Raw genomic sequence first — 10,943 nt, 5'->3', positions numbered from 1 at the left:
CCCATAGATTAATCTTTTTTTTTTTTTAAAGTAGCTTTTCTTTTTAATTCTCGTTCCGAGACTTTTGTGGAAATATAAACTAATGGCCATGGTTTGTTTTTCAGTTGATTTCCTGAAATTTGTCCATGATGATTATTGGCAGTCTGTGCAATACAAACATTAACCCGTGCAAACAGGATGATACAGGGAGGAAACAGGGCGAGACACAGCACAGGACTTATTTGTGTGAACCTGTCTGTGTTGTGAGAATTTGGTCGGGAAAGACAATCTTTCATTTTGAGTCTGCCAAGCAGTCTGTCAGTCTCTGCCACATTGTCTCTGTCTCTCTCCCTCTTCCTCCCTCCCTTTGTGTGTGTGTGTGTGTGTGTGTGTGTGTGTGTGTGTGTGTGTGTGTGTGTGTGTGTGTGTGTGATAATCTAGCAGGATAATGTTAGTTTTAATGTTCGGAAGCGGGGTGAGTGTGCAGTTTTTGTTGTTGTTTTTTCCTCCTCCTTTGTTATTGCTGCTGTTTCAATGCTGCACTTGTAATTGTGTGTTGTAAACATTTTTGTGTGCTTGTCGAGTCATGATGTTCGGACATTTATGTTATCTGATTGATATTAGAAAAACGATCGACGATGATTTATGTCAAACATGTTTTAGCCGTGTATTTAAAACAAAACAGGGGAGGAGGGTGGTGGGGGTGGGAGCAGCAACTCCATGTTCTCGTGATTCACACTGATATTGACTGAGCGTGATTTCCTTTGCGAAGGTTATCCATTGCCATCGATATGTGAATATGTAGGCCGTATATATGTCTATTCATTTGAATGCGACAGTTTGTTCTATACCGCCCCCCGCCCCCCTCTCACCCTCCACACTGAGTGGGAACCGTATGTTCTGCCCATTCACACAGGAAATAATTCGGCATAGCTCCCCCCCCCCCCCTCCGCCCCTGCCCCTCTCCCTCCCCTCAACCTTTTTTGGGGTGGGGATGGGGGTGGGGTACTAGGGGTGTTTGTGGAGGGGTTTGGGGTCGGTGAACTGCTGTATTCACACACACACACACACACACACACACACACACACACACACCGTGGGCACTGACACACACTAATTTACTCACTCACTCAGTGGCACTAACGCACGTGTCTCCGTCATCGTCATTCAGTTCTCATGGAACGAGGAGAGAAACAAAAAAGTTGACGTTCACGACTGTCGCCAGTCTGTAGAAAATTTATCTAAATCACAAAATAAAATGCTGTATGATGCGTTAATTCCTAACTGACTGCAAAAACAACAATAACAAACAAAACAAAACGAAACAAAACACACACACACACACACACACACACACACACACACACACACACACACACACACACACACACACACACACAAGCGCCAAAAAACAAAAAACACCTGAACTAATGGTAATAAGAAGTAAATTCTAGTAATGATATCATAAATAAAAAGAAAGAAAGAAAGAAAGAAAAACATCGAGATTACTCTTGTTTGGTGGCAACTCAGCTGCACGGTACACAATGGGCCAAGCCATGGCCTTCCCTTCGCCAAGCACAGCACACACGATAATCAGCCCGACCTAGCAGTCACTATGGAGAGTCTGGAGTACATGCAGCCAAGTATAAAACATATCGAACAGACAGAAGAGGAGATTTAGGTCCTTCGATCAGTACTGATCGATACGTGCAGCCGGTGATTACCGTGCATTTACGGCAAGGAAGATGGGCATTGTTTTATGCGAGGGTCAGTCACCTGCTTTTTTATGAGAAAATTATATATATATATATATATATATATATATATATGTATATAAAATGTGGTGGAGCGCAGATCGATCACTCCACGGTCCGCACGCTTTGACACTTCTTTGAAACTGAAACAGAAAGTCAGTGGACGGATGACGTGCCAAGTGCTTACAGCGGCCTCTCTCCCCCCGCACCCCTCACCCCTCTCTCTCTCTCTCTCTCATCCATATCATGCCAGACTGACAAGAATTGTCGGTCAACCGCGATAGCGATGAAGATTAGAAAACTGCGCATGAAAAATGACTGAAACTTGGTACCACGAAATTGTTGCCAACACTCAAGAACGGGAAGTAAGGAAATATATCTGTTATGCATGTGTGGGTTTATGTGTGAATGTGTGTCTTCATGTTTTACATTTATTTGCTTATTTATCATCATTGTTGCCTTATTTATTTATTTATTTACTATTATTATTATTACTACCTTTTTATATTATAATTCTTATTTATTTATTTATTTATTTACTTACTTATTTATGTACGCTTATAGTTGACTTCATCAAGTTTATACATATTATTATTATTAGTAGTAGTTTTTTTTAACGTATTTATCTATTATTTATTCACCTTTTTTTTCTCAAGGCCTGACTAAGCGCGTTGGGTTACGCTGCTGGTCAGGCATCTGCTTGGCAGATGTGGTGTAGCGTATATGGATTTGTCCGAACGCAGTGACGCCTCCTTGAGCTACTGAAACTGAAACTGAAACTCTCTCTTTCTCTCTCTCTCTCTCTCTCTCTCTGTGAATTGGGGAGCGGAGAATTGAACTGGAACAGAGTCCCATAAGATTTTCTTTTTCTCTTGTTTGGTGTGCCCGGCACAGTACAGCAAGTCTTTGAAAGACGAACAGCTGCAACAGTTTTACTTTTTGGGCAGCGCCGCGTCAGCATGTCATGCATTTCAAAAACGTCGAAAGCGGAACTGCGTACGTAAATTTCGTTCCTGCTTCTATATTTAGGCCCGGCGGGATTTTGCCTATGCTGAAAATAGTAACATACACACGCGCACAACTGAGGAGCGGCAGAAATTCAAGATGTCCGATGTGGTTTGTGTTGTGTTGTGTTATTTCGTCCGTTCAGAACCGTGTGCTTCTCTTTTATTGTGAATTGTGTTTGATTGTTGATAGTGTGGTGACTTGATGTGAAGCAGCGAGAAGATGAGAAGAAAGGGACTGACAGAGGGACAACAAAGTGAGAAAACTCCAATCCGCTTCGTCAGGCTGCAGTGCTCTCCCTCCATTGCTGACTGTACGTGAGTCGGGGCCATTGTGTGTGTGTGTGTCGGATCGACAGACAACCACAAGTCGTGAGGTGTGTGTGTGTGTGTGTGTGTGTGTGTGTGTGTGTGTGTGTTTGTGTGTGAAAGTAAAAATGTTATTTCCACATGGTGCGTTGAAAAAGCAACAATTTCTCCTCTTTTTCTTTTATCTCTAACATTAAAACTTCGTCATCTGTAAAGAAAAGAGAAAGAGGGAGGGGTGGGGGGGTAGGGGTGGGGGAGTGTGTCAGTGGGTGTGTGTGTATGTGGAGGGTGCAGCTTGGGTGTGTATGACTTTGAATTTGAGCGTGTGCATTGTGTGTCACAAGTTGCTATAAGCGATGTGTGTGTAGGTGTGTGCCGGTGTGGTGTGTGTGTGTGTGTGTGTGTGTGTGTGACTCGACTCGACTTCATCACGTCACAGTGAAATCCTTGAGGATTAATAGACACATCAAACTGACAAAAGAAACAAAGAAAGAAGCGGTCATGTAATACGTGGGCACGCAATGAAATACATAGTTGGCCGAGTGTTTTAATACTGTCTTGTATCTTTCTAATGATCACATGTGATAGGTAATTATGCTGCTGTGTAGTCGTAATTAGTTGGTTTCGAAAATTATCAAACAAAACTTAGCATGCGTATCTAAGAATTGGAATTCGTCACGGTCAACAACTTCACACATCTTCTCTTGGAATGTTTACAAAGTCTTCCTTGTTCAATATCATGTGCGCTTATTCTGAGTTTACAAAGAGCTCGTTTGTGAGCAGGATCGATTTTATCAATTAGATAATTTTCCGGAAATTAGATAATCGTTCTTTTAATTTTGGTGTGTGTGTGTGTGTGTGTGTGTGTGTGTGTGTGTGTTTACACGCGCGCGTGCCCAAATATGCTGAGAGAAGCCCTCCCTTTTCGTGTTCTTTGTTGTTGTTGTTGTTGTTGTTGTTGTTGTTGATAGTTTATCTTATTTACAAGGTGCTATTTGCAACTTTAATTGTCCAGAGCAATGGAAAAAAGTGTCTTTTGACTACACACAAAACATAAAACAGTTACATACGTGTGGAATAGATCTACGCGCAATGAAAAGAACTTCCTTTTGCCAGTCTCCCACCCGCCTCTCTTCATCTGTCCTTCCTACCCTCGTCTCCGTCCCCACACTTATCTAACCGTGACTCTTTTTTCTTCATTCTCTTTTATTCTTTTATCTGCCGTATTATCTCATAGTCATGTTCTAGGTTGTTTCCTATCTTCAGTGATCCATCTTAATCTTCTCCGTACCGTGTGGCTCGTATGAGGCCGTCACCACAGGTCTCTAGCCCTGCCTGTCTTGTGCTGTCTCAGCAATACGCCATTCTCTACTGTGTTTGATTGATTGGTTGATTGATTGATATGGATACTTATATAGCGCCTACCCTGGGTCGGAGGCCAAGCCGCAGTCTAAGCGCGTTACAACACGGAGTCATTTGCACAACAGGTGCCTACCTGGGTAGAGCCGACTGACGGCTGCCACTCAGGGAGCTCATCCGGTTCGTTTCCAGTGTCATTCAATCAGATTTCAGGTACACACACATACACACTCAGACACACATGCAACATTTTACGTGTATGCCTTTTTTTAAATATTTTTTTTATTACCCTGCCATGTAGGGAACCATACTCCGTTTTCGGTGGTGTGCATGCTGAGTATGTTCTTGTTTCCGTAACCCACCGAACGCTGACGTGGATTACAGGATCTTTAACGTGCGTATTTGATCTTCTGCGTGCATATACACACGAAGGGAACCCCGTTGTTTATATTATAAATATATATGTCTGATTACGATGCAGTTTTTTCCCTCCCACATCTCCTTCATCAATGCAGCATTTTGGTTGGCTGGCTCTCAATGCCTCAGTGACCAGCGATTTGGGTCTGTGTACAGATCATGTCATCTGTCCCACTCCTTTCCCTTGTTTTGTTTAACAGATGTGGTGCTGCGCTGGTAAGATTAAGGGTCGTTCCCACACTTTGACGCCTCTTCGAAACTAAGACTCTGCTTCTCTCTCTCTCCATCCCCCCCCTCCCCCACTCTCTCTCTCTCTCTGATTCTGTGTCTGTTTCTTTGTCTGTATTTCTGATTATCCATTAGTCGGAACGCCGCGACGCATACCCGCCGACGCTCAAATCCGAGTTTGTCTTTCTATAACGAATATGATCATAAATTGGTTATGTATTACGTTCTATGACTGTATTGTTTATCTTCAGGGTAAGTCGCTGAAACTGACGCTGGAAGAAATATTGTCCAGAGAACACTTAGAAATGTATACCTCTTCGCTTGTGTTAAAGTATACGTAACATGCATACATAACTGGTTTTTCAAAACAAAAAAAAAGCATAGAAAACCCAATTTTGTCACAGTGTAAATGGTGATATAACTTTGCCGATCTTTAGCGTGGAAGCGGTTATTTCATAACTTAAATTTCGTGGCTCAGAAAAAAAGGCAGTAATTGTATTACAAAAAGGGGGAAAAAAGCAAAAATAAATTCTTGAAAAAGCTGTACCTAGGTTACGATGTGGTGGTCGTCTTGTCAGCGAGTATTTTTGTTCAGTTCAGTTGGACCGGTGTTGGTGACGTAATGCACTGGACCTACTCTTGATATTGACTTCGTGCATATCTACTGGAATATCTACCGGTAACAGCAATAGGAGTAAGACATGACTTCATCAGTGATATAGATAAAAAGCATAATGCGACAAATCGAAATGTATTATGAGAGGAATATAACACAAATAAACATGAAAAGAAACAAACAAACAAAGGCGAAAAAATCAATCCCCAAAATATGCACCCACCCCCATGAATACCCCTTTAAAAAAGGAAGATGAACAAGCAAAACAAACAATTCCAAAGCCTTTTCGAATTTACAAATTAACGTATCATTCAACGAACCAACTACGAACCAGCTAATTGACTAGCTGGCTAACCAACTAACGAACCAACTTCTAACTAACGAACTAACCAACCAACCAACCAACCCACCAATAAAACTAACCAACGAACTAATCACTAACTAACCAACCAACCAACCAACCAAACAACGGCCTGCGCAGAAAACGAAACACGAAACCTTTGATACACTTTGGACAGCATTGAGAGGTCCAAAACTTATGAGTTCCAGGAATATTAAACTGAAGTATCACTGTCGTCAGCACATCGTCAGCAAACATGATAGCACCAGTTCACAACAGAATGACCGGCCCAACCGAAAACGAAAACGGCTTATCGAAGATAATCTATCGGTTTTGTAAACGTTTTGGTCGCAGACATTGTTTCTGCTTTCGGCATGTACTGTTCAGCGACTAAAGGAGACTATGTATGGAACGCATGTACTTGACTGTGTTGTTGTACTTGCGTTTTACTTTTAGTAATTAAACGAACGTTCGCGTGTAAAGTTCGGAGTATATGACCGAGGCTGATTTAACCCCGCTACTACCAATCATCATCATCATCAACACCCGTAGAATTGGAAGTACTAGTGGCATTCTTTCTTACATTTGTTGCCACAGCACTGAGAGAGAGAGAGACAGACAGACAGACAGACAGACAGAGACTTCTTCTTCTTCTTCGTTTTCTTTTAATTGCAGACCAACTCAAAAAACACATCTCAAAGTAATATCAAATGCGTTTCCAAGTTGAAGCATAGAGACCATTCTGTGTTATAAGTGGGCGTATTCGTTGATATTATATATATATATATATATATATATATATATATATTTTTTTTTTTTTTTTTTTTTTTTTTTTTTTTTTTCGATTTGTTTTTCAAGTGAAACAATTTGTCTTTGAAGGAAAGTGTGGTGGGACGACCTATACTAATTAATAGGTGCAGCTTTTTTAATTTTATTTTTTTTTATATTATATATGATTGTTATGTTTGTATGGTTTCACAGATAATGAAAACTATGATAGTTTCAGTTGCTTGAATGTTAGTACGTGTGTTCGGCAACGCTTTAACTTTCTCGGTCCTCTAGTAGTCTTTCTCTCACCCCACCCCCACCCGCCCCCCAACCACCACCCATCCCGTTCTCATCCTGTCTTTCCTTCTCTCTCTCTCTCTCTCTCTCTCTCTCTCTATCTATCTATCTATCTATCTATCTATCTATCTCTCCCTCGTTGAGTGTCGTTTCCCAGAAAATATCTCTTTCTGTTTCATAAGACAAAATTCAAACAGTGTCTTGTTTCACGTCACAATTTAAAGACAAACAAACTTACAAACAAAAAAAGATCTGTTAAAAAAAGTGTTGAAGGCAACAGAACCTTTTTCAGCCAGGCCACTGACTAATACCAACAACGAAAATATGTCCCAGTATTCTGATTTGTCGTGTTCCTTTGCGAATATCCGTCCAGGCACACGAGTCGTCCAATTAGTTGGTGCATTCTTCAGAATCGCCTGCAGAGCGCTTTTCTTTGTGCCTTATTGACAAAGTGACAGCTGCAGTCATTCCATTATTTCTGTTGAATACGTTGTTCGCTGGAAAATTACCGACATCATTCAAAAAGTGATCATATTTGCGAAACCAATATATTGTGTTAGCATTTTTTTTCTCACATCTCTCAGTCTCGCTGCTTTCAAGACTAGTTCCGACAGAAGGTTTCTCAGTGATTTTCGTTTCCAGTGATTTTCAAACTTACTCACAGGCCATGAAAGTAAGTTTCCAAAACAAATTCAGCTTATTTGTAAGCACAAATTTTGCGTTTATGTCACTGAAACATGATAGGTCAGTTGTTCTTAGGGGGGGGGGGGGGGGGGGGGGGGCCGCGGGGGGGGGGTGTGTGTTATAATTCAGCTTCAATGTTTTATATTGCGTTCTTTATGATAGGTCATACCATTTGTCCTTTTCCCCCCTTTTTTTCATATACAATATCAGCGAAAGAAGAATTCATTTGATTTATGATATGATATACTTTCCATTGTGTTTGCATGACCTGATAACCTGTACCACATCATGATCTCAGTACTGGGCTTACAGCAACGCTAAAGTCACTCTGTCTATATATCGGGTTACAAAACAACTGAAACAAAACAAAAAATACACATACGCACGAACAAACAAACAAACAACACCCCCCCTCCTACACACACACACACACACACACACACACACACACACACACACACACATGCCGCGCGCGCGCGCAATAATTGCGGTTAAGTTTAGCTCATTGCACTGAGAGCGTGCGTGTTGTTTGAAGCGCAATGAGATGATGACGATGATGATGATGACGATGACGAGGAAGCGGAAGAGGGTTTGAAAGCTGAAGGATGGAGATCAGGCGTGGCTTGGGGTGAGGGGAAGGGGAGGAGAGGGGAGAGGAGGGAGGGGGGTTGATCGGGAGAGCCTGAGGTTGTTCACGTCACCAGTTTGACAGAAGTGTTGTTGCTGCCCCCAGATAATCACTTGAAATTCAAAGCCGACAGAAAAAGTTGGGTTTTTTTGTTGTGTTTGTTTGTTGTTGTTTTTTTGGTAGTGTGTGTGTGTGTGTGTGTGTGTGTGTGTGTGTGCGAGTTTGAATTTACATTATAATTGTATATACACTGTTTGAAATGAGCACTCAAGGTGCTTTGCGGCTACGCTGAAAAAGACATAACAACGGTCAGTAGAAAATGCACTTTGATTGACTTGCCCAATCAAAACTGAGCGAGAACCTGCACTCTGCTCTGCACACACCGTTTAAATAGAAAGCGTCATCGGTCAGTTTGACGTAACTTGAACTGTCGCTTAGACTGTGCCACGCGTTGAACTGGAAAAGGCAGAGACAAAGGGAGCGCACCCATGTATAATTGCATCACAGCATCAGGTTCACTTCGTCACAGTCAGTGGGCGGGGCGGATGGGATACTCTCTATCAGTTCCTGCGGAAGGGGTGTGTGGTTCGGCGTGCACTTTCATTCTCTGCGTTGACTGTTAATGCTATCTTTTCTAGCAGCATCGTCAGTTACGTCAGTTGTTTGTTAGTCAGCTAGCTTTCACAGCTGTGGTTTGCGTCAGTGTTCAGTGTGTGGTGTTTTCTCTCTCTCTGTGTGTGTGTGTGTGTGTGTGTGTGTGTGTGTGTGTGTGTGTGTGAATCTCTGTATGAATCTGTGTTTGTGTGTGTGTGTCACTGTGTGTGTGTGTGTTACTCTGTGTGTGTGTGTGTTTGTGTGTGTGTGTGTGTGTGTGTGTGTGTGTGAGAGAGAGAGAGAGAGAGAGAGAGAGAGAGAGAGAGAGAGAGAGAGAGGTCAGTGGCCTGTTCGATGATTGGTTACTTCTGTTGATGGTGTGGATTTCCAACAACAAAAACAAGGAACTAGTTGACGTAATGCATGCACGCAGCAGTGGCGTGCTGACGCGCGAGTCTCTCTCTCTTTCTCCACCTCCTCTCTCTCTCTCTTTCTCTGCCTCTTCCACCTCATCTCTCTTTGTGTCTCTGTCTCTCTGTCTCTCTCTGTGTGTCTGTCTCCTTGAATAAAAAAAACGTTTCGAGTTCTGAGATCTCTCTCTCTCTGTCTCTCTGTGTCTCTTCCACCTGCTCTCTGCCTCCCTCTGTCTCTCTGTCTCTCTCTGTGTGTCTCCTTGAATAAAAAAACGTTTTGAGTTCTGAGTTCTCTCTCTCTCTGTCTCTCTCTGTCTGTCTGTCTGTGTCTGTCTCTGTCTCGCCCACTCTCTCTCTTCCACCTCCTCTCTCTCTCTCTGTCTCTCTCTCTGTCTCTGTGTCTCGCCCACTTTCTCTCTCTCTCTCTGACGTAGGAGTACGCAAACTTTCTCTCGCGCGCCCATACACATCCGGTAATCCACCAGCACTTGGTAACTGGTTGTAACGCGTTGTCCGTTGTTTAAAATGAGCGCTGAAATAGGTATAGATATCGACAGCGTCATGGTGGTCATACACATACATCTGTCTTTCGATTCTGTGAAATGTTGCTGCAGTTTTTATGGGCGTCAGATCAGTCTCGTTTCTTTTTTTTTTCTTTAATTTTTTTTTTTTTTTTTTTTTTTTTTTTAGGTAACGAATTAGTAGCTTAATCCCCCCCCCCCCCCGACCACCACCAACGCACACACAGTCTCTCTCTCTATCCCCCCTCCCCCCTCTCTCTCTCCCTCCCTACCCCCGCATCCCCCCCCCCCTCTCTCTCTCTCTCTCTCTCTCTGTGTGTAAAAAGGAAGTTACGTCTTCACTTCGGCTCTTCGGTTTTCATTGTCTGTCAGCACGTTGTGCACGGATGTTCGTGACATTGTGTGCTGGTCTCGGCCTTGGCGCTAATACACCAACTGAAGAGGAGTTTATATAGTGATGATCGACCGATCGAAAAGCGGACCTGGGGCATTGTAAAGGAGTCCTCACGGGCAAGAGGAAGGGCAAATAAAAACAACAGTAACAGCCCCATGCTGTAGTGGTATATCGAGAAAACAATGAGACGGATTTTTATGACGCCTCGCCGGAATGATGTGTCATTGTAATGATAATAACAACAATACTGTACATTTATATAGCGCCCTTTCTCACTAAGACCTCAGAGCGCTTTACATGAAAGAAAAATATTACAAATTACATAAATCATTCACTCTGTCTGAAAACCCCCTGGTGGTGGTCTGTAATCATAGGCCACTGGATAGTTACGAATTAGAACTAATGGGGTGGTGGTCTGTAATCATAGGCCACTGGATAGTTACGAATTAGAACTAATGGGGTGGTGGTCTGTAATCATAGGCCACTGGATAGTTACGGATTAGAACTAATGGGGGGGTGGTCTGTAATCATAGGCCACTGGATAGTTACGAATTAGAACTAATGGGGGGGTGGTCTGTAATCATAGGCCACTGGATAGTTACGGATTAGAACTAATGGGGTGGTGGTCTGTAATCATA

The 10,943-nt window shown here is 42.6% G+C and overlaps 1 protein-coding gene across 3 annotated transcripts in view; it reads left to right on the top strand.

The window, feature by feature from the left end:
• The first annotated feature begins 2,818 nt into the window (after positions 1-2,818).
• Positions 2,819-10,943, top strand: part of LOC143284804 (inhibitor of nuclear factor kappa-B kinase subunit epsilon-like) — a 66,778-nt gene continuing 58,653 nt past the window's right edge. The window contains exon 1 of one of the 3 annotated variants that reach the window (XM_076591835.1): positions 2,819-3,051. The gene's annotated coding sequence lies outside the window, so the exon portion shown is untranslated. Of the gene's footprint in view, positions 3,115-10,943 lie in introns of all 3 variants that reach the window. The other 2 variants (XM_076591838.1, XM_076591836.1) reach the window with 2 other exon arrangements.

Source organism: Babylonia areolata, chromosome 8 (assembly GCF_041734735.1).
Source record: "Babylonia areolata isolate BAREFJ2019XMU chromosome 8, ASM4173473v1, whole genome shotgun sequence".
Lineage (NCBI taxonomy): Eukaryota > Metazoa > Mollusca > Gastropoda > Neogastropoda > Buccinidae > Babylonia > Babylonia areolata.
Note: the sequence above shows the minus strand (reverse complement) of the source record. Positions and strands in the feature narration are given on the sequence as shown.